At 48.8% G+C, this 18,642-nt stretch overlaps 1 protein-coding gene across 1 annotated transcript in view; it reads left to right on the forward strand.

Annotated features, from left to right (window-relative positions):
* Window positions 1–5,899: 5,899 nt before the first annotated feature.
* Window positions 5,900–18,642, forward strand: part of CHST15 (carbohydrate sulfotransferase 15) — a 278,611-nt gene continuing 265,868 nt past the window's right edge. The window contains exon 1 of the mRNA XM_081074503.1: window positions 5,900–6,346. The gene's annotated coding sequence lies outside the window, so the exon portion shown is untranslated. The remainder of the gene's footprint in view (window positions 6,347–18,642) is intronic.

Consider the following 18,642-nt stretch of genomic DNA (forward strand, 5'->3'; position numbering starts at 1 on the left):
TAGGACTACTGCCTGCCGCCCAGGGAAGGCCAGGGAGGTGATTCTACACTCAGCTCCGGGGATGTCTGATCCCCGGAGGACGGGGGCAAGCGCCTCTGTCCTCACTTGTCGTGAGCAAAGCTTGCCTACATTCAGATGGCTGCCTGCCAGCTCCCTACCAAGATCTCTGCTGATAATTAGCAGACTGTCAGGGCGACCAGAAACTGATGACTAAACCTTGTGATGGTTTCATGCCCCAGAAACCCCCTCGGTGTCTGCAAAGGCTGAGAAGGGGCCTCCTTGCTCCGCTGTGGAGTGTTTCCACCACGCCAGGCAGGCAGTGTGGCATGTGGCCCAGCTGTGCCCCAGGGTCTCCCCGGCTGCTGCTGCACCTCCTGAGGATGTAGGTCTGTCTGACTCCATTATAAATGTTCTTTTTTATTATACCAGTGCTACAGGCTCATTGAAAAACACTTAGTATAGAAAAAATATAGAGGAGGGCAGAAAAATTATGCATCATCCTGTCTCTCTGAGGGAACTCGGATGACACGTTCGCATCTCTCCCTCTGAGCTTTCCGTCTGTACCCTCACACACTCTTCCCTCCCAAACTGCAGCTCCGTGGGTAAGTGTCTGCTAGGGCAGAAGTTGATTTGCCTTGGTGTTGACCTGACGAGCCCGTCCGTGGTCTCCCTTGCTTGTGCAGGCTGGCTCCATGCTGGGGCTTGCGTCAGGGCGTGAATCTGGAGACTCCTGCAGATGAGGCCTGTAAGAGGCCAGAGCCATGTAACGGGAGGAGGCTGGGCACCAAGTCCCCAACCCAGTCCCCCAGATAAAGTTACAGTGGCCCAGGGTGGCCCCAGTCTGGTTCTAGGGCTGGGGTAGGACCACGATGTGTCTACAAGAAATCCCGCTTGAGGAAAGGGGATTTCCACCCCAGAGCCGAGTGTCCCTGTGGCCACCTCTGGTCACTCTTGTCCACTGGGCAGTGCTGAAGGGTCCCCGTGGCCCCTGAGGTGGTGGATGTACACACGGAATAGCTGCATTTCCCAGAATTTCCCTTCCTACACAGTTCCAGCGCGTGTGGACCACAGATGCTTTGCGTGAGATTATGAAGTCAGAAGTGAAGCAGCTGCCATGCTCCTTTACACTTGGGAGGCTGAAGCACGTTGTGAGCAGTCCTGCATGTCACTGCTCATCAGCAGGCCGCCTGGCTGGCATGGGGTGCAGTGACCTCAGCCCCTGCCAGCTCTCCTCTCCCAGCCTCCGCAGCTCCTGGGTCAGGGGTGGGTTTGGAGCTGTGACAAAGGGCCCCCGAGTCAGGACACGCCCCTTAGCCAAGCTGGGTCTAGTCCATCCTTGTGGGCTCTCTTGTCCCTGTTTTCCTGACTTCCCCACTTCACATCCCCCTTCCCTTCTGGACTGCTGACTTTAGGCTGGGGCATTGGGTAGGAAGGGACAGCCTCCAAAACACAGTTTAACCAGTGCCCACAATTGGGCAACACCAAATCCCTACGAACAATCATATATATGTGTGTGTATATATATATTTACACACAGAGACATACACATATGTGTTGATATAACCATAATTTTATGATAATAAACCATATATATGTATTTGTTACCTAATCTGTAATAAATCTGTGCCCATTTTACAGATGTGGAAGTGGAAACCTGGGAAGCCACCAGGCCACAGTCACACCCCACCAGATACCCACTTAGCATTGCCCACAGGAGCCCAGAGTCTGCCGAGGACATTCCCCTCACTGGCTCGGAGTCTCTAGTCACTTCAAGGAAGAAGCAGGAGAGGGAGGGCTCTCCTTACCACCCTCTTCTTACTTCACTTCTGTTTCTCCATTTCTTCAAAACTGTCAATTCTCAGAGTAAGAGCTGGGCCTTTGGCCAATCACCATGAACACTGAGCTGATTCAGGAGATGGGAGGACTGTGGGTACCGGGTGGAAGAATAAGGAGGAAAGAACTGAAAAAAAAAAAGAGCACAGAGAAGGGAGGCCCTGAAGACTGAAGGGTCCCTCAGTTGGTCATTACCTCAAAAGAGGGCGTGGCATTGGGTGCTACTTGGTGCCAACAGCCGGGTCCTCTGAGGCAAGCATGGCAACCTGACTGGGAACCCCCGTCGCTGTCCTCTGGAGACCCTGGGCACTATCCCAGAGAGAGTGGCAGAGTGACAGTCTTCTAAGGCCCTTTTGGGGGAGGTTTTCGTGTTTGAGAGAAAACTCAGACATAACTTCTATGAACCACTCTTGTAGGAGCTTGGGCTTCTGAGAAAGACGCTCACCTCCCACCCCTTAAGAGGGGTGCCCAGAAGTGCGGGGCTGGGGCACACACCAATTCTTTGAAGTGGAATACTAAAGAGTTCCTTTATATCCAGGTTCACAAGGCTTCAACATTACGTGGGATAATGGGGTGGGGGCAGAAAGGGGATCCCAGTCCTTGAGGCTCAGTGGGCTTTGTCATCCACTGGGAGGCTCTCCAGGCAGGATTTTAATGGGCTAAGGGGATGGAGACTTAGACGGAACTTGACTTTGCCCACCTTTCTGCAGAAGTCAAGTTCTCCTTGTTCAAAAACCTGCAACGATTTTGGGGAAATGAAAGCATTTCCTCTAGTCCTTTATCTCGCCATCAAGCCCACGTGCTATAATTTGGGAGGAAATTATATAATGCGATGTCCTTAATATTGCATTCAGGAGGAAGCAGGAGGCCAGCCAAAGTTTCTGGGACAAACTAGCTTTGCCTCTGCAGAAACTCAAGTGAAGGGGATCGAAGGGGATTGGAAGGGAAAGAATCTTAGATCACAGTGGCAGAGCCCCGGTAGAGGGGTGGGGTCTTCTGTGGGTGCTGACTTGCTAAACATGTCCTGGGCATGGCACTCAGCCTCTTGCTCTCATCTCCACCAAGTCTCTGTTCCAGACACTAGCTCCAGCTCCCTGGAGTCAACTAGCACCCATCACACCTGGCCCAGGGTTCAGATATTTAGTGACCTGACCACTGGGCCCAGCACTGACGAGGGCTAAGGCAGGGGGAGCAATGCGGTCCACTAGAGACAGTTGGGGGGTAGACAACCACCCTGTCCCCCAGGACCTGACTTGTCAGGCCCAGCTGTACCCTCTTCCTCCCCTTCTTCACCAGGGTCTTCAGCATCTCAGCATGCCAGCCTCTCCCTTTCAGGGTCCCTCTTCTGCCAGACCACCTGTAGCACATGGCACAGGCCCCCACTTTACTACAGGCCCTTCAGGCTGGGCACTGCAGGAATAGGAATAACAAATCCAACTCCAAAACACAATTCCAAGACCCTCCCTGGGTCCTCAGAGCCACTGCTCTGGTCTAAGGTTTCTGCATTCTCCTCCTACCACCTTCTGATATAGTTGCCCAAACCTCCAAAGGCTCTTTTGTCCTCTAGGAGTTTGGTGAACTTGGCCTTTGTCACGCTGACCTGCCAGTACCATGGGAGGAAATAGTTACCAGTACCCAGGCTGCTGCTTTCTTGACCCAGGGAGTAATTGGCACCTCCAAGATCCCAGACTAGGAGCTGCTCCATTAATGGGCTTCTCCTCCACATAGAACCTTTCCTCATAGACACATACAACTCTGTTCTGCTTGGAAAGGGTCCTCAGTGCTACCAACCCTGATGTTCGCAAGGTATAACCAGTGTGTTCTAGGGCCCCAAATAATTAAGAATGCGCTTTTGGTGGGATATCTCATGGTGTCACACAGAAAGTTGTCCAGGCTTCAGCAGGGGGAATTATTCTTAGGTAGGAGTCCCAGCAGGAAGTGACACCCCCACCCCCCCAAGGAACGTTTCACGGCAGAAGAACAGCATAGGATTTAGAGATAGACAAACCCAGAGCGCATCCTGCCTCCACTCTTTCTAGCTGTGTTGCCTTTGGCAAGTTGCAAGCCTTCTTTGAGCCTCAGTTTCCCCATCTCTAAAACTGGGCAATCATCTTATCCATGTGATAGAGTTGTTATAAATAAGAAAATAAATAAGCATGGAATGCTTACCACAGTACCTAGTCCATAGCACTAAATTAATGGATGAATTTCAGGCAATGATGATTGGTTACAGTGGAATGGGGATTTAAAAAAAGTACAGATGGTGCTTTAAAACTGAGCATCTCATTGTTGAGCTCTAAAACTATCCACACCCCACTCACTCTAGTTCTAGAAACCCATCCCAGGAAAATAATCTACGATGTAGTTAAAGTTCTGTGTACAAATGTGCGTTTATAGCATAACTTAACAAGGTGGAAAATGGGGAACAGCCTAAATGTCAAACAATAGGAGGATGGCTAAAAAAAAAAAAAGAAAAAAAAAAAAGGAAATCTTCATTTTGGATTTTTAGATCTTAAAAACCAGGCTTCCAAAGAATACGAATGATGTGGGAAAATGTCTACAACAGAACATTAAGTGGGCTGCACGATTGAGTGGAGCCAGGACCCAGACTGAAGCTAGACCTTGTGTAACACTGGGCCGGCTGAGGGGCACCCTGGTTGCACACAGCCATCCTGCCCATGAGGCAATGTGCCCTTTGGGGTGATGAAGAAAGAAAGGGACAGCAGACCTGAGACCTGGGCCTGCCTAGCACGCTGGTGGGACAGGCCACCTGGAGTCTAGTCACATTGTCAAGTGTCCTGGGGAAGAAAAGCTGGCAGACTCAGTCCTGGGGCCGTGCTCAGCACTCACACTATTTTCTCATTTAATCTCACGTTGCTCTTCTATTGAGAAGCAAACACCACAGTGCAAACCAGCTTATGCTAAAAAGAAAACTGATTGGCTCACGCAACCGAAAGGTTCAGCAGTAGAGTTAGCTTCAAGCCCAGCTGGCTACGGGAGCTGGCACGTGTCGTCAGTGTCGTCTCCCTGGCTGGTACCTAAAGTCCCAGGTCCACTGCTCCGCTCTCATCACCCCAACAGTTACTGCCTGCAACCGGAAGCACCTCAGCTTCACAGCAACCCCAGCAAAAACAGATGGGCCTTTCTAATCCGACAAATCCTGGGAAAACATTGATGAGCCCCCTAGAGACCCAGATCCCGCCCCAACAAGTCATGAATAAATTTATCCCAAGAAAGACAGACTCCATTTCCAAGAGAAGGAGGAAGGGTTACTGGGCAGACAAGAAATCCTAGATGTTTGTTACAAATCTTCAGTATTGTTATCCTCATTTTATAGATACAAGCAAGCTTCAGAGAGGCTAAATTTATCACCCAAGAACACACAGCTGCTGAGGAGCCAGGATTCTAACCCAGGCTGGCTGCTGCCAAAGCCTGTGCTCAGAACGACTCTGTTATACCATCTGTATATTAATCTGCTTGGCCTGCCATTGCAAAATACCAGAGGCTGGGGAGCTGAAACAACAGAAATTTATTTTCTCACAGTTTTGGGAGCTGTAAAATCAGATCAAGGCCTGGCACAATTGGTTTCTGGTTAGACCCTTCTTCCTGGCTTGTGAACAGTGCCTTCTTTTTGTCCTCACATGTCGGGGAGCTCTCTCTCTCTCTCTCTTTGTCTCTCTCCCTCTCTCTCTCTCTCTCTCTCCCTCCTTCTCTCTCTCTCTCTCTCTCTCTCTCTCCCCCTCCCTCTTTCTCTCTGTGTCTCCCTCCCTCTCTCTCTCTCTGTCTCTCCCTCTGTCTCTCTCTCTCTCCCTCTCTCCCTCTCTCCTTCTCTCCCTCTCTCCCTCCCTCCCTTTCTCCCTCCCTCCCTCTCTCTTCCTCCTTCTCTCTCTCTCTCTCCCTCTCTTATAAGGCTCCCTCTTCTTATAAGGCCGCCAGTCCTATCAGATTAGGCCCCACCACTATGATCTCATCTAACCTTAATTATCTCATAAAGGTCCTATCTCTATACAGTCAGTATAGGGGTTAGGGCCTCAATATCTCAATTTTGGGTGGCAGGAGCACAATTCAGTGTATAGCAGCACTCCTTGGAAAGAGGAGCGAGCCAGCAGACTAGCCTCAAATGCGGGAGATTCCCTCAGAACTCCGCCCCTGGCCACCCCCACAGCCTCCCACCAGAATTCTCCAGCCAGAGGGGCTGCAAGTAGAGATGAAAGCTGTATGCATTTAACTGTATCAATCAGGGCGCTAAGCTGCAAGCAGCTGAAGCTAGTTCTGCTCATTAACGCAAAATGGAAATGTATTAAAAGATATGGAGCAGCTCTCAGGATCTCTGGATGGGTCGGACAACGTCGTTTGGAGGCTGTGCAGCCAGGAACGATGTTCCAAAGCCCTCCGCGGAGATGCCTGAGACCTCCAAAGGGAACTGACACCTCTACGTGTGCTGGGCCCCCGCCAGTGAACGAGCTGGCCACCGCTGCTTGAACCCAGCTCCAGAATCCTCTAGAATGGACCCGTGAGTACCCCTGCCCCTCCTGACCTCCCCAGTACTATGCCCACACACTCTCAGACTCTGTGTCACTGGTTCCCACCTGGGCCTCATTGGCACAACCCTTATCAAATGCTTGTTGCTCCGGCTGCAAGGGAGGCTGGGATGCAGGTCTCTGCCATTTTCAGCCTCCATAACGGGAGGGGTCTCTGCCTTCTCCAAGCTCCATGAAGTGGGGAAGGGGCGTGCAAGGATGCTGGTGGCCAAAAACAATGGCGTTGCTCCGAGAGGCAGAGCCACTAGCATAAATAATTAGTTCCCTAGGGCTGCTGTAACAAACGACCACACACTGGGTGGCTTAGAACAGAAATTTAGTATCCTACAATTCTGGTGGCTGGAAGTCCAAAGTCAAGGGGTCAGCCATGCTTCCTTTCTCTCCTGGCTTCTGCTGTTGCCGACAACGCTTGGTGTTCCTTAGCCTGTGGCTGCATCACTCAGACCTCTGCCTCTGTCTTCAGGGAGCCGTCCTCCCTGTGTGTCGTGCCTTCGCATGGCATTCTCCTCTTTGTATGTCTGTCTCTGTGTCTCTTTTCCGTATAAGGACTCCAATCATATTGGATGAAGGACCACCTTACTCCAGGATGACCTCATCTTAGCTTACAGCTCAATTACGTGTGAAGACTTTGACCTTTAATGACTGCAAAGACCTCATTTCCAAATAAGATCACACTCATAAAAAACAGGGCTTAGGACTTTCACATATTTCTTTGGGGCACGGAATTCAACCCGCACATCCTCTTTTGCTTTTCCCACATCCTCCTTTTTTTTTTTTTTTTAAGATTTTATTGGGGAAGGGGAACAGGACTTTATTGGGGAACAGTGTGTGCTTCCAGGACTTTTTTCCAAGTCAACTTGTTGTCCTTTCAATCTTAGTTGTGGAGGGTGTCATTCAGCCTCAACTTGTTCTCCTTTCAGTCTTAGTTGTGGAGGGCGCAGCTCAGCTCCAGGTCCAGTTGCCGTTGCTAGTTGCTAGTTGCAGGGGGCATAGCCCACCATCCCTTGCGGGAGTTGAACCGGCAACCTTGTGGTTGAGAGGACGCGCTCCAACCACCTGAGCCATCCGGCTCATGTGGGAATCGAACTGGCAGCCTTAGGAGTTAGAAGCATGGAGCTCTAACCGCCTGAGCCACCAGGCCGGCCTGCCTCCCACATCCTCTTTTGCTTCCTGGAACCACCCCCCAAATAAACTGCCTGAACCCACATCCTTGTCTCTAGATTGTTTTTGGGGGACCGAAAACAAGACAAAGGGTAAAGATTCTAAAGGGAAAGGAGAAAGGCAAGCAAAGCCTGGGGAGGCAGAGAGTTAAGAATGAAGGATCTCTTGGCCCCTAGTTAAGAAATGAGGTCAAGTTTAAGGACACCTCTGAGAGGCAGAGAGCAAGGAAGAGTCTGAGGATCTCGAGCAGAGAGAAGTTTCCTTTATCAGGATTTGGGGGAGAGGAAATGAGGAGAGCTGGTGGGTGCTCTGGCTGGGGCTGGACTATGGCTACGGCTGGGGAAACTGCAGCCATAGAGATGGGCAGCAACTTGCCTTGGCTTCCAGCAGGGACTTGAACATCTCTGGCCCCACCCTGTTGTGGCCTCTTGCCCAACACTGACGGCTTCCCTGGCAGGGGTGTGACTGGTTGGTGGCCAGTAGGATGCAGGTCAGGTGTGTAGGGGTTCTGCTTACCGTGTCCCGCTGTGCCTGGACCAAGCACTGATGGAGGAGTACAGACCCCATGGCCAAGCACTGATGCTCCACCTTATCCAGGAATGTCCACTGGACTCTGCTTTCTGTCCGGTGGGCAGTTTGCTTGGTCAGTGTCTCCTTGGCTCTGTCCCACCCCTGCTCCCTATACATTTTTATTAGGCTTGTTAGTAAAATACGTCCACATCCCCCTGCCCACATCGTTGACTTGTTATATTTGTAGCTCTTGGGAAGCTCCCTGTCCGAGCCCTCGCCCCTGCCAAAGCCCCTGCTCGGCCAGCAGCGCTCCCTTTCCCAGTGCTGTATATTTCAGCCTGGCTCCGATGGGCAGATGGGGTTACGTGGTGAGGGCCCGCAGCCTCTACTCCAACAGGCCCAGTTTTGTCAGAAAACACCTTAAAATCACTCTCTGAGAAGGAAATGCCTTTTATTTGGGGGTAGCAGGAAGAATCTGGTGCTGTTTCAAGTATGTGTTTTTCATCGCCTTTTTAAAAAATCCTGCATAGGAAGTAGAAGGGAATTATCTGAAGCCTGTTTTTTTACCACCACGTTTCCCCAAAAATAAGACCTAGCCGGACCATCAGCTCTAATGTGTCTTTTGGGGCAAAAATTAATATAAGACCCGGTCTTATTTTACTATATTATAAGACCAGGTCTTTAATATAATATATAATACATAATATAATATATCACGTCTTATTTTAATATAAGACTGGATCTTATATTAATTTTTGCTCCAAAAGACACATTAGAGCTGATGGTCCGGCTAGGTCTTATTTTCGGGGGAACAGAGTATGTAGAAGGAGAAGGAATCAGAATCATTTTGCTCTAACCAAAGGAGACTCTTCCGTAAAGTTTGCAGGGTGCAGAGTCCCAGCTGGATTCGTTCCCATGGGAATGGGGTATGAGAACCACTGTATGAGCTATCTAAGGCTGCTGTAACAAATGACCACAAACTTGGTGGTTGAACACAAGGCAAAAAGGTCACAGGACCAAAATCAGGCTCAAGGGACTTACATTACGTATGTCCAGGGCTGCATTCCTTTTGGAGGCTCCAGGGAGAATCCCATTCCTGGCCTGTTCAGTTTCTCCAGGTACCTGCTTTCCTTGGCTTGTGGCCCCTTCCTCTGTTTTCAAAGCCCATCCCGCTGACCTCCGCTTCTGTCATCACATCTCTGACTCTGGTGCTCCTGCCTCCCTCTTTTAAGGACCTTTGTGATTCCATTGGGCCCATTTGATAACCCAGGATCATTTTCAATCTCTAGATCGTTAACTGGTCGCATCTATAAAGTGTTTACCATGTAAAGGTGACATAGTCACACTTCCGGGGACTAAGATTGGACATCTTTTGGGGTCTTCTACAGTCGGCCTCTCCAACCCTGCCCACTGCCCTGTGAGGTGGAGGCAAAGGGGCTGCAGGCCCCGTTTTATGGAGATGTCCAGAGGTGGAGTCAGCTACTGGCCTCTGAGAAGGCTTCTTTGAGAAGTGAGTGCCAGAGCTGAGAGTGCAACCAGGGTTTCCCCGTTCCAAGTCCAGCACTGTTTCTTCCAGTTCGTGCAAACCCACCCTGGCACAGACTCTCTGCATGATCTGGTGACCGAGTGTTTGGACACTGGCTGCAAGTGAAACCCACGTTTTAGACCTGGCTTCGCTACTTGTCTGAGATCACACAGTCAGCGAGTTTCTCTAGCTCCCCGTATCTCAGTCTTCTGGGAACGTAACAGTTCTCTCAGAGGGTATTTAGGAGGATAAAATCTAATTCTATAAAGCACAGAAGAAGCATTGGCTGTGTGGTAGCTGTTACTATTACTAATACCAAGAGGGCTGAACCCCAAATCTCAGAGCCCTCCAAGGACGTGCACGGTGGCACCCAGAGCCTCTGGTTCCTGCCTGTCATGCTCCGTCTCTTAAGCTTGCTCCTTTTTCTCCTTCCTCCTCTCCTTCAGCCAAACCCTGCTCATCATCATTCTAGACCTGACCCAGATATTGCCACTTCCAGGCAGCTCTCCTTGACTGAACCAGGTGGAGCTGGCTGCTCTGTCCCCCAGTTGGCATCTGGGTCACCTCTCAGGAGGGGTGGACATGGATGTGTGGGTAGAAGGAGCCCGGTGAAACCCCCTTGGATCAGGGTTGGCATTCCAGGCCCATCACTTAGCTGTGCAGTCTTAGGCTGTCCTCAACCTGATCCCTTCCTGATGAGTGCCATGGGTTGAGCATGACAAGCTGACGTCCCAGTGTGTGAGGCCTGAATGAGATCATATTAAGCCCTTCCCCTGGGGGCCTTGAAACATGGTAAGTTCTTAGTAAGTGGTGGCTACATACAAATAAAACACGGAAATCTCACAGTTGCTTGAGACAGAGGAACAAAGCACCAAGTGTCTCTGCTCTCAGCCGGAATCACATCGTGTGATTCGCTCACGCACATTGGACCCTGGCTATGGCCATCTTTAGGTAGTAAGAATGGGACATCAGATTAGTTGCTATGAAGCATGTGGGCTGATGGAAACAACTGGTGATCTGTGGGAGCCGAAGGTGTTCCTAGGCTCCTTGGTGCTGTGGAGGCCATGACTCAGAGGCCCTCTCCGGATGGTCTTGTGTCGACGTGTAAATGTGAATGGTGACGGGCTTCCCAGGCCCCAGGAATTGGGTCACCATGCTGCGTGGCCCACCCTGTCTGTGGAGGTGAGGATCCCTCCCACAGCTGAGCTGCAGGTAACGTGGTGTGGGGGGGGCCACCCCTGCAGGGGGGTGAATGGCCCTCAGTTTTTCTCGTGTCCTTTATCACAGGGGCCTTGTGCTGACTTGCCTCTTTGCCCCCATTGTCTGCTCAGCCAGCCCCATAAGCTGAGTGTTATCCCGAGGTTGTCCCAGGTCCATAAATGCCTTGTAAAAATTGCTGGGGAACAAGAGTACTTTATGTTGGTGGCGACTCCAGCCCAGACCATTAAGTCTGTCCCGACGCAGGGTTGGGGCCTGCAGTGGTTCGGCTCACAGGCTTTGTGTACCCCTAATTAGGGCCTCTGCACTGGCATTGCAGTCACCTTGTCCCAGCCCTGCTGGGCTGCTCTGAGTCCTGGCAGGACGCTCAGGCTCCCAGGGCTGCGGGACCCGACTCTGATTGATATTGTTTAAGACCTTGGACCCCTTTCCTGTGCGTTTCCCCCTTGTGCCTCTTAATTCTAGTTCTTGGAAGTGATTCTTTCCCACCACTGGTTTCTGCTTTTCTCTCTGTTCCTTAAACTTTTTGGAATATGTATGTGTTTGTGTATACATTATATTATTATATTATACTACATTATATCATATCATGTGATATTATATACATTATTTTCCGTTTTTATGATCTTGTCTTTATGTGCAATAGGAAGGCTTTCCAAATACCATTGATTGTTGCATCTAAAGGGCTCTTAGTGCTCTTAGTTACTTTCTTCATAACCTGTACTGAGAATCTAAAATAGTTTTATTTCTAAAGGCAGTGACTGTGCAGGGCAAATACTTTCCTGTACACCTCATTTTGTTTCTTATTCTCTCGATGCTAATTTTTTGGAACTGGGTGGTATCTGTTCATTTGGGGATCACCTCTGCATTTTGGAAAGCTGAAGGCTCCAGCGGCTTATCTCCGCTTTGAAGCAGCCTGATTATTCGCTTGCTTAATTTAGTGTCAGGATTTCAAGAATCTGCTTTTCATTTAGGACTGCTTCTTTCAACTGCTCTTCTTCCATGCAGGAAAAGGTTGGATTCCATAAGCTCAATATGTATTAACTATTAAAAAATGCCACGCGTGTATATTCAAATTGTAAGACATGCTGCAATACCCAGACTAATGATTGTTAAAAAGGCGACATGATTTTTAGGTGGTAAATGGTGGCCAGTGAGTCAAAGTGTGAATGCAAAATTTGGGCCGGGGGCTCCCCATATCTTCACATAGTGAGCTAATGTAATACTAAGGCATCATTTCCTAAAGCACTCATCATTTCCTCTCTGAATTTTGATGGCACGTCTATCATTTTGGTGCGTTTCTGGAATTTCTCTTCTGTTTCTTGGATCGTATTCTCTGTTTATTCTGTTTCCTTGCTAATACCACTTCTTCGATCTTTTAGGCCTTCGCAAATCTTTATTGTTTCATATGAAATTTCACGTCAGTTTGTAAAGTTCCTGAAAGTTCCATGAAATTTCACGTCAGTTTGAAAATTTCCTGCTGTGATTTTGATGGGATTGTTTTTAATTTACAGATGAGCTTGAGAAAAATCGACCTTGGCAATGTTAAGTTGTGCCACCCCATGGATGGGGTACACCATTTTTTCTCGTATTCTTTTGTGCCGTTACTAGATTCAAAATTTTATCCATCGAGATCTTGTGCGCTCTCTCATAGGCTAATTCCTAGATGCTCTTTTGTTTTTGTTGCTATGATAAATGCTATTATATTTTGGGCTACATGTTTTCAGTGATTTAGGCTGGAAGAGACGAACACTTGCTTTTTGTGTGCTGATTCTATATCTGGCAACCATATGGAACTCTCTCTTTAGTTCTTATAGTCTGTCTGTTGGTTCTCTTGGGTTTTTACTTTCTTTCATGGCTATTGATCTATTTAACTTTTCTATTTTGACTTGAGCCATTTTTGGCACTTCATATTCCCGCCCCTCCCAGAAATGTATCGATTCAATCCTTTGTCAAGTATTGGCGTGTGGTTGTGAATAACATCCTTTAAATATTTAATTTAAAACTAATTTTTATATTTGAGTTGTTCTCTTTTTAAAAAATTTTATATCGTTTATGTTTGTATTTTGATTCTTTTCATTATTTCTGTTTTATTTTTTATTTTACTGAATTCTGCCCTTTTCTATTTACCTTGGTTTCTTTTGTGGCCTTGAGTTGACTGTTGTTCTTTTCCCAGTCCCTTGAGCTAAACTCATTTGTTTTCTAATTAATATAGTAAAGGCTTTGAATTTTCCTCTGAGAACGACTTTAGCCGTGGTCCATGAATTTTTACATGTAGTTCGTTTTTGTTTGGTCGCTTCAGGTACGTTCAGCTATTCAGTATTCTGCATCGTTATTATTTCCCCTAAAAATTAGTTAGCTCTGATTTTTAAAGTGATGGGTCTTTTACACTTTTAGACTTCAACAAATGTTATACTTAACTTGAAAATGACTTGCCAGAAAGTATAGCCAACCCAGGGGTAAGCATGGCCAGGAGAGGGCACGAGGCAGAGTGGTGAGGGCATCGCAGGAGCCCGAGTCCTGACTGTAAAGTAACCTCCCCCCATCAATTCAGTTTGTGGGGGTTTTCTGTCACTTGCAACAGAAAAACTTCATAGGCTGTGTTTGGAGAAAGGCTGCAGATCACTGAGTCTGCACATACCTGGGCCAGCAGTTGGGGCCCAGGACAGCCCACCAGGTGAGGCCCAGGGTCAGGCTGGGTAGAACCTACAGGGAGAGGGATGAGGGGCAGTGGGGCTCACATAGGGCAGGTGGCAGGATCTTTCCACATGTGGGGAGAAGGCTGCAGGGCCACAAACCTGCAGAGTGAAATTCATCCACGGAAGGCTTATGTATTAGTAACAACAACAGCAGCTCAAACCTCTTATTAATGAAGCTAGCTTGTGCCAGCCACGGTTCTAAGGACCGACACAGATACAACCCCATTTAGTCTTCACAACAGTCCACACTGGAGGTGCTGCTATTGTCAGGTACAGAGATTCAGGACCAGAGAGGTTAGGAAACTTGCCCCAGAGGATCAGCTCGCGAGGAACAGAGCTGGAATCAAGCCCTGGGGTCAGGGCCATGTTGGTCCCAGGTAACTGCTTGTAACCACTGTGCTGTCGAGCTGTCAATCGCTTTCTGATATTTCATGTTATTGTCACTAGAACATTTTTCTCCCTGATTTCTGAAGTAACACATGCTCATTTCTGAAAACTGGAAAATACTGGGAAAGATGGAAGAAGTTACAAACTGTTCATTACCTCACCATTCAGAGAAAGCTGCCATCAGCACTTGTGCATGTCCTTACATTTACATTATACAGAGGGTCCTGGAATAACAGCGTTTCCTTATAATGTTGATGAGATAACTCGTGTTTGTATCAATTAGCCTTTGGCAATATTGGCTTCATCATATGTTGTTCGGCTGCAAGTCCAAGAACAGTTGACAACATTAAGTGAGGACTTAGTGTGTTTCCATATATTTATGTATGTATCTGTTATATTTTGAAGATAAAGCTTGGATCCTACTCGACACACCCTTTTATAATTTGCTTTTTGCTTAATAATGGAAGGGGAATACTTTCCCATCATTGTTAAATATTCTCCCAGTCATCAAACTTATGGATATATTAAGTTCCATCTTATTAATGGGCCACGATAGGTCAATTATTTTAATTTCCTTGGCCAAACAGAAGGTTTTAGTTGCATCAGTTAATTAATTCATTCCCCCAGCACATACTCATTGAACACCTACAACGTGCAAATGGAAGAACTTGGGGTTCCATTGTGCCGACTGCTCTCCTCCGGCCTCCCCTCCCACAAGTGTGTTCCTTGCCTGAGGTAGACATGGTACTTGGTTATCAGCACTGCCTCCCCCAACGCCTGGAGACTGTTTCAGCAATGTCTCAGTCTTTTGTACTCTACCCCAAGGAGTCATTGCCAATAACGAGAAAGATGAGCTTTATTCTTCCTTGTGTTTTCAGAAAACCATAACTACTTCGCCGTAAAAAAAATTAATACAAAGCAACACGATGATTCATCCACCACCAGAGTTTACACTTCCGACTTTTATCCCACAGCTGCCTCCTCTGGGAAAATAAAATATGTTTCTAATTAGCCGAGCTTTTAAAGAGAAAGCTGAGCACTGGGCTTTTTGAGATAAGGGGAGAGAGGGAGTCAAGGCTGTTCAGTGTGTGGGCAGAGCTGGGCCGCCCAGGCACGTCCCAGGTGGGGCCAGGCCTGTTCCAGGTGGGACCAGGGGGACAGAACACCATCCTGACCGCTGACTACCCTCTCATCAATCTTCTGGTCCTGTTGGGACCATATTACTTTCATGGCTGAAAGTGCTCCACTTCTGGGGAACATGCTATTTCTTCCAGCTCTGCCTTCCCTGCCTGGAAGCATCATGGGCCAGGATCTGGGACCTGGAGTCTGAAACCAGAGACCGGGTTTGAATTACACCCCACCTATCCATGGTTAGGGACTTGGGGAATTTGAGAAATGGGCATAATATAGCTACGCTAAAGGACCACAGTGAGAATGAAATGACATGTGGGTGCCCTGAGACCTTAATTCCTCCCCACTTCCCTTCTCCCTCATCTGCTGTAGCATAACATTTCTCAGAAGAGTCTTTCCTCTCCCAGGCCCCGAGCCTTTGCCTCTGTCTTGGTTTGACCTCCCCACCTCCCTCCTGCCTGCCTCTCAGAATCAGATCCTGAGACCAGGATTGCAGGGAGGCCCAGAGTTTGGAGGGGATCCCCAAAGCACTTGGAGTGGACACGTGAGCCAAGGAAGGAAGGGTGCGTGTGTCGACTCAATTACTGCTGGGGAGCTGGGAGGCTCAAGGCTGAGACATTCCTTCGAGGCCTGAGGTTGCTGGGGGCTGACATGCTACCCCGTCATTTATTGATTGAGCACTGTCCACATGGACCCCCAATTCCCAGGTGCTCTGGACTTGCAGTGTTTGTGGCCAGAGTGGGCTCTGGGACTCCTGTCACTTTCAGCAGCCTACACTGCAATGTTGGATGTAGGGGTGTCTGGGTATTCCCTCAGGGGCTCAGAGCTGGTTCCTGTGTTTGTTTGGTTCAGTAGCACAGCTAAGAAAGCACCTGGAACAAAAGCAGGGGCCCGCAGGAGCTAGGTGGGAGGAGTCTCACCCAGCCTGCTTTCTCCCTAAGCGGGTGGATTAGATTTCCACCCACTGTCTTCAGCTCTTCTTTGATGATTTGCCTGTCTCAGCAGAGCTCAGGGAAAGGATTTCATTCTCCTTCCTGGGGCTGGAGGGTGGACAGCAGTGGTGAGAGCTGGGTGGGGCTGGCGGCACGCTGTGGCTGCCGCAGGGAAATGGGGTGCTCCCACTCCAGGGACACGAATGATGTCCAGTCTTACTCAGGTGAGGCCTGTGGCCAATCTCTGGCTGGACAAGGAGCTTTAGGGGCAGGAATATGGTTTAAAGCCCTGGGGAGCCATACCCCATGGTCTGGGGCATTGGGAAGGCCTCCCCTGCACCCCTAAACCCAAGTTTGTGATCAGAGGGTGTCCACACAGGACAGGGAGGCTGCAGGCGGCTCCCCTGGGAGAAGCGAGGCCTGGGGTGGGGGGCTTTACCTACCTCTGATGGTCATCCCAGACTGGACGTGGCCTCAGCTGGCCACTGCTCTCTGTACACCCCAAGGCTCAGGCTCAGAGGACTATCTACAGCTGCTTGAGCGATGGACGTTGGTACATCACTCTTGAGTTCCCAGATCTCCTGACCCAGATGGGTGGCTGGATGAGTGAGGGCAGCAGTGGGCCCAGAGGGAGGGAGCTGCCTGGGGAATGCTATGAGGGCACCCTTCCTAGGGCAAAGACTGCTCTGGAGATGGACTCCTAGCCCACAAGGCAGCTTTGTGAGAGAAGAAGCAGAACAACTGTTTCCAGGAACATCCTGGTGTGGTGGGGTCAGGGTGGAGAGCCTTGGGGAGTCAGAGACTCTTGCCCAGAATAGGCGCCCCAGGCCTTAGGTGGAGCCAGGAGGCAGCTGTGATCTTCTCTTAGGTCCAGTGACCTTCCCCGTCATGCCTGCCTATTCTTGGCTATTCAACTGCATTGTAACAATCTCCTGGTCTTCTTGACTTAGTTGGGGAAGACACTTTGGTGTCCTAGTGACAATAATATTAACAATTCTGAAATAATAAGTATGAATAATGATGATGATGATGATGATGATAAATTTCTTCATTTACATCAACTTTACCCATTGGCAGAATTTTCTCATGACTTCTCACTTAATCCTCATAAAACCTTAGGAAGTTGGGATTTATTTCTCCATTTTTATAAAGGCAGAAATGGAGGCTCAGAGAAGTTGCGTAATTTTCTCAAGGTCACACAGCAGGAAACTAGCAGAGCTCGTGTCTCCTGGGCATGTACCTCACTGGCATGTTTGTGTGTATCCTTGGAAGGCACGTGTGTGCACACACGTGTGTGAGACCACTGAAGCTGTCTGCTCCAGTCCATTCTGGATTCCCTGAGGCTCCAGATGGTTCCCTGGTCGCTTCCTGGTGGAGGAGGCACTGAGAAGATGGCTGCCAGAGAAGGACACGTGGAGAAGGTCTGACCTGGAGACTTGCCTAGGCTGGACTCTGCTCAAGAACTGTCTCTCCCCTCAAGATGGGAAGGTTTGGGCTGTCTGGGAATGGGAGCCAGGCCAAAGTGCAGTTCAAGGGTTATCCCCTGCGTGAGCATGGCAGTGTCCCCCTTGCTGTGAAATGAGAATGTCTCTGGGAGGGCAGTTGTCAGGCTTCACTGAGGTAACAAACACGACAGTGTTTGCTACTGACAACAACTATACCCAGGAAGCAATTGTCATAAAGTTAGACCTGAGGAACTTCTCATTGAAAACATGAGCTGCGAGGCGCTTCTCCTCGCCAGGGGAAGACAGGCTGGGAGTGGCCAGATGGGTACCTTCAGTCCCTGGGGTCCCTGGGGTGGAGGGTGGTGGGACATTCCAAAAGGTTTGGGGTGGAGAAGCAAAGCCACAGATCAAAACAGCTGCCGGGTGGTGTGTGAAGAAGTGGCTGGTGGAAAACTAATTTCATCTAAAGAGATAATCTTTTAATTTTATCTTGAGCTCAGTTTGGGCAAAGAGGATTGTGTTAAAGAAGATCAGTCTGACATGTGAAGTCTTACATGGGAGATGGGGAAACTGAAATCCATTCCTGGATGTGTCTCACTCCAAGCCCGTCTAATATTGGAAAACTCAATATAAATAGCCATTAAACCAGAGTGTGTGTGCTCGCTTTACAAAAGTCTTGCTTTCCAGATGAATTTCAAAAGTGGTTTGATTTAGAAAAATAAAAAAAGTGACTGATAACTTTTCCAGAACACATCTGGTGGGTTAAGTGAGACCTATCATCTAGATATCTACAAATACCTCTCTATAAAACTATGTAGATATTCAGATGTGTAAAAACAGAATCTTAGCATATCAATGTCTGGCGAGAGCGGGAGGGGCAGTGGCCTGAATAATCTTATTTACGTTACCAATGTAATCTTGCATTTTGCTGTTTATTTATTTAGGCATCAGTTGATTCCAGAAAGAATTTGAAGGAGATAAATGCAGAAGAGGTGATCCTGTGCTTAAGGTCTGGGGTGCTGGGAAGGTGAACCTGGCAGCTACAGAAAGGATGGTTTGGAGGGGGGGAGGATGTGTTCCTTGTGTTCCAGGAGAAGGGGGGCAGGCAGCAGTGCTCCTTATTACAGTGGGGAGCAGGGGGTCTGGGGACCAGGGGGTCAGAATGCCCTGCGGTTTACAATGGCTTAGGCAGGGGCGTGTCTGGGTGGGTATTTGAACAAGAGGGTGTCAGTCCGGGGACTTTACCACTGCATAATGACA

Source organism: Rhinolophus hipposideros (assembly GCF_964194185.1).
Source record: "Rhinolophus hipposideros genome assembly, chromosome: 15".
Classification (NCBI taxonomy): Eukaryota; Metazoa; Chordata; class Mammalia; order Chiroptera; family Rhinolophidae; genus Rhinolophus; species Rhinolophus hipposideros.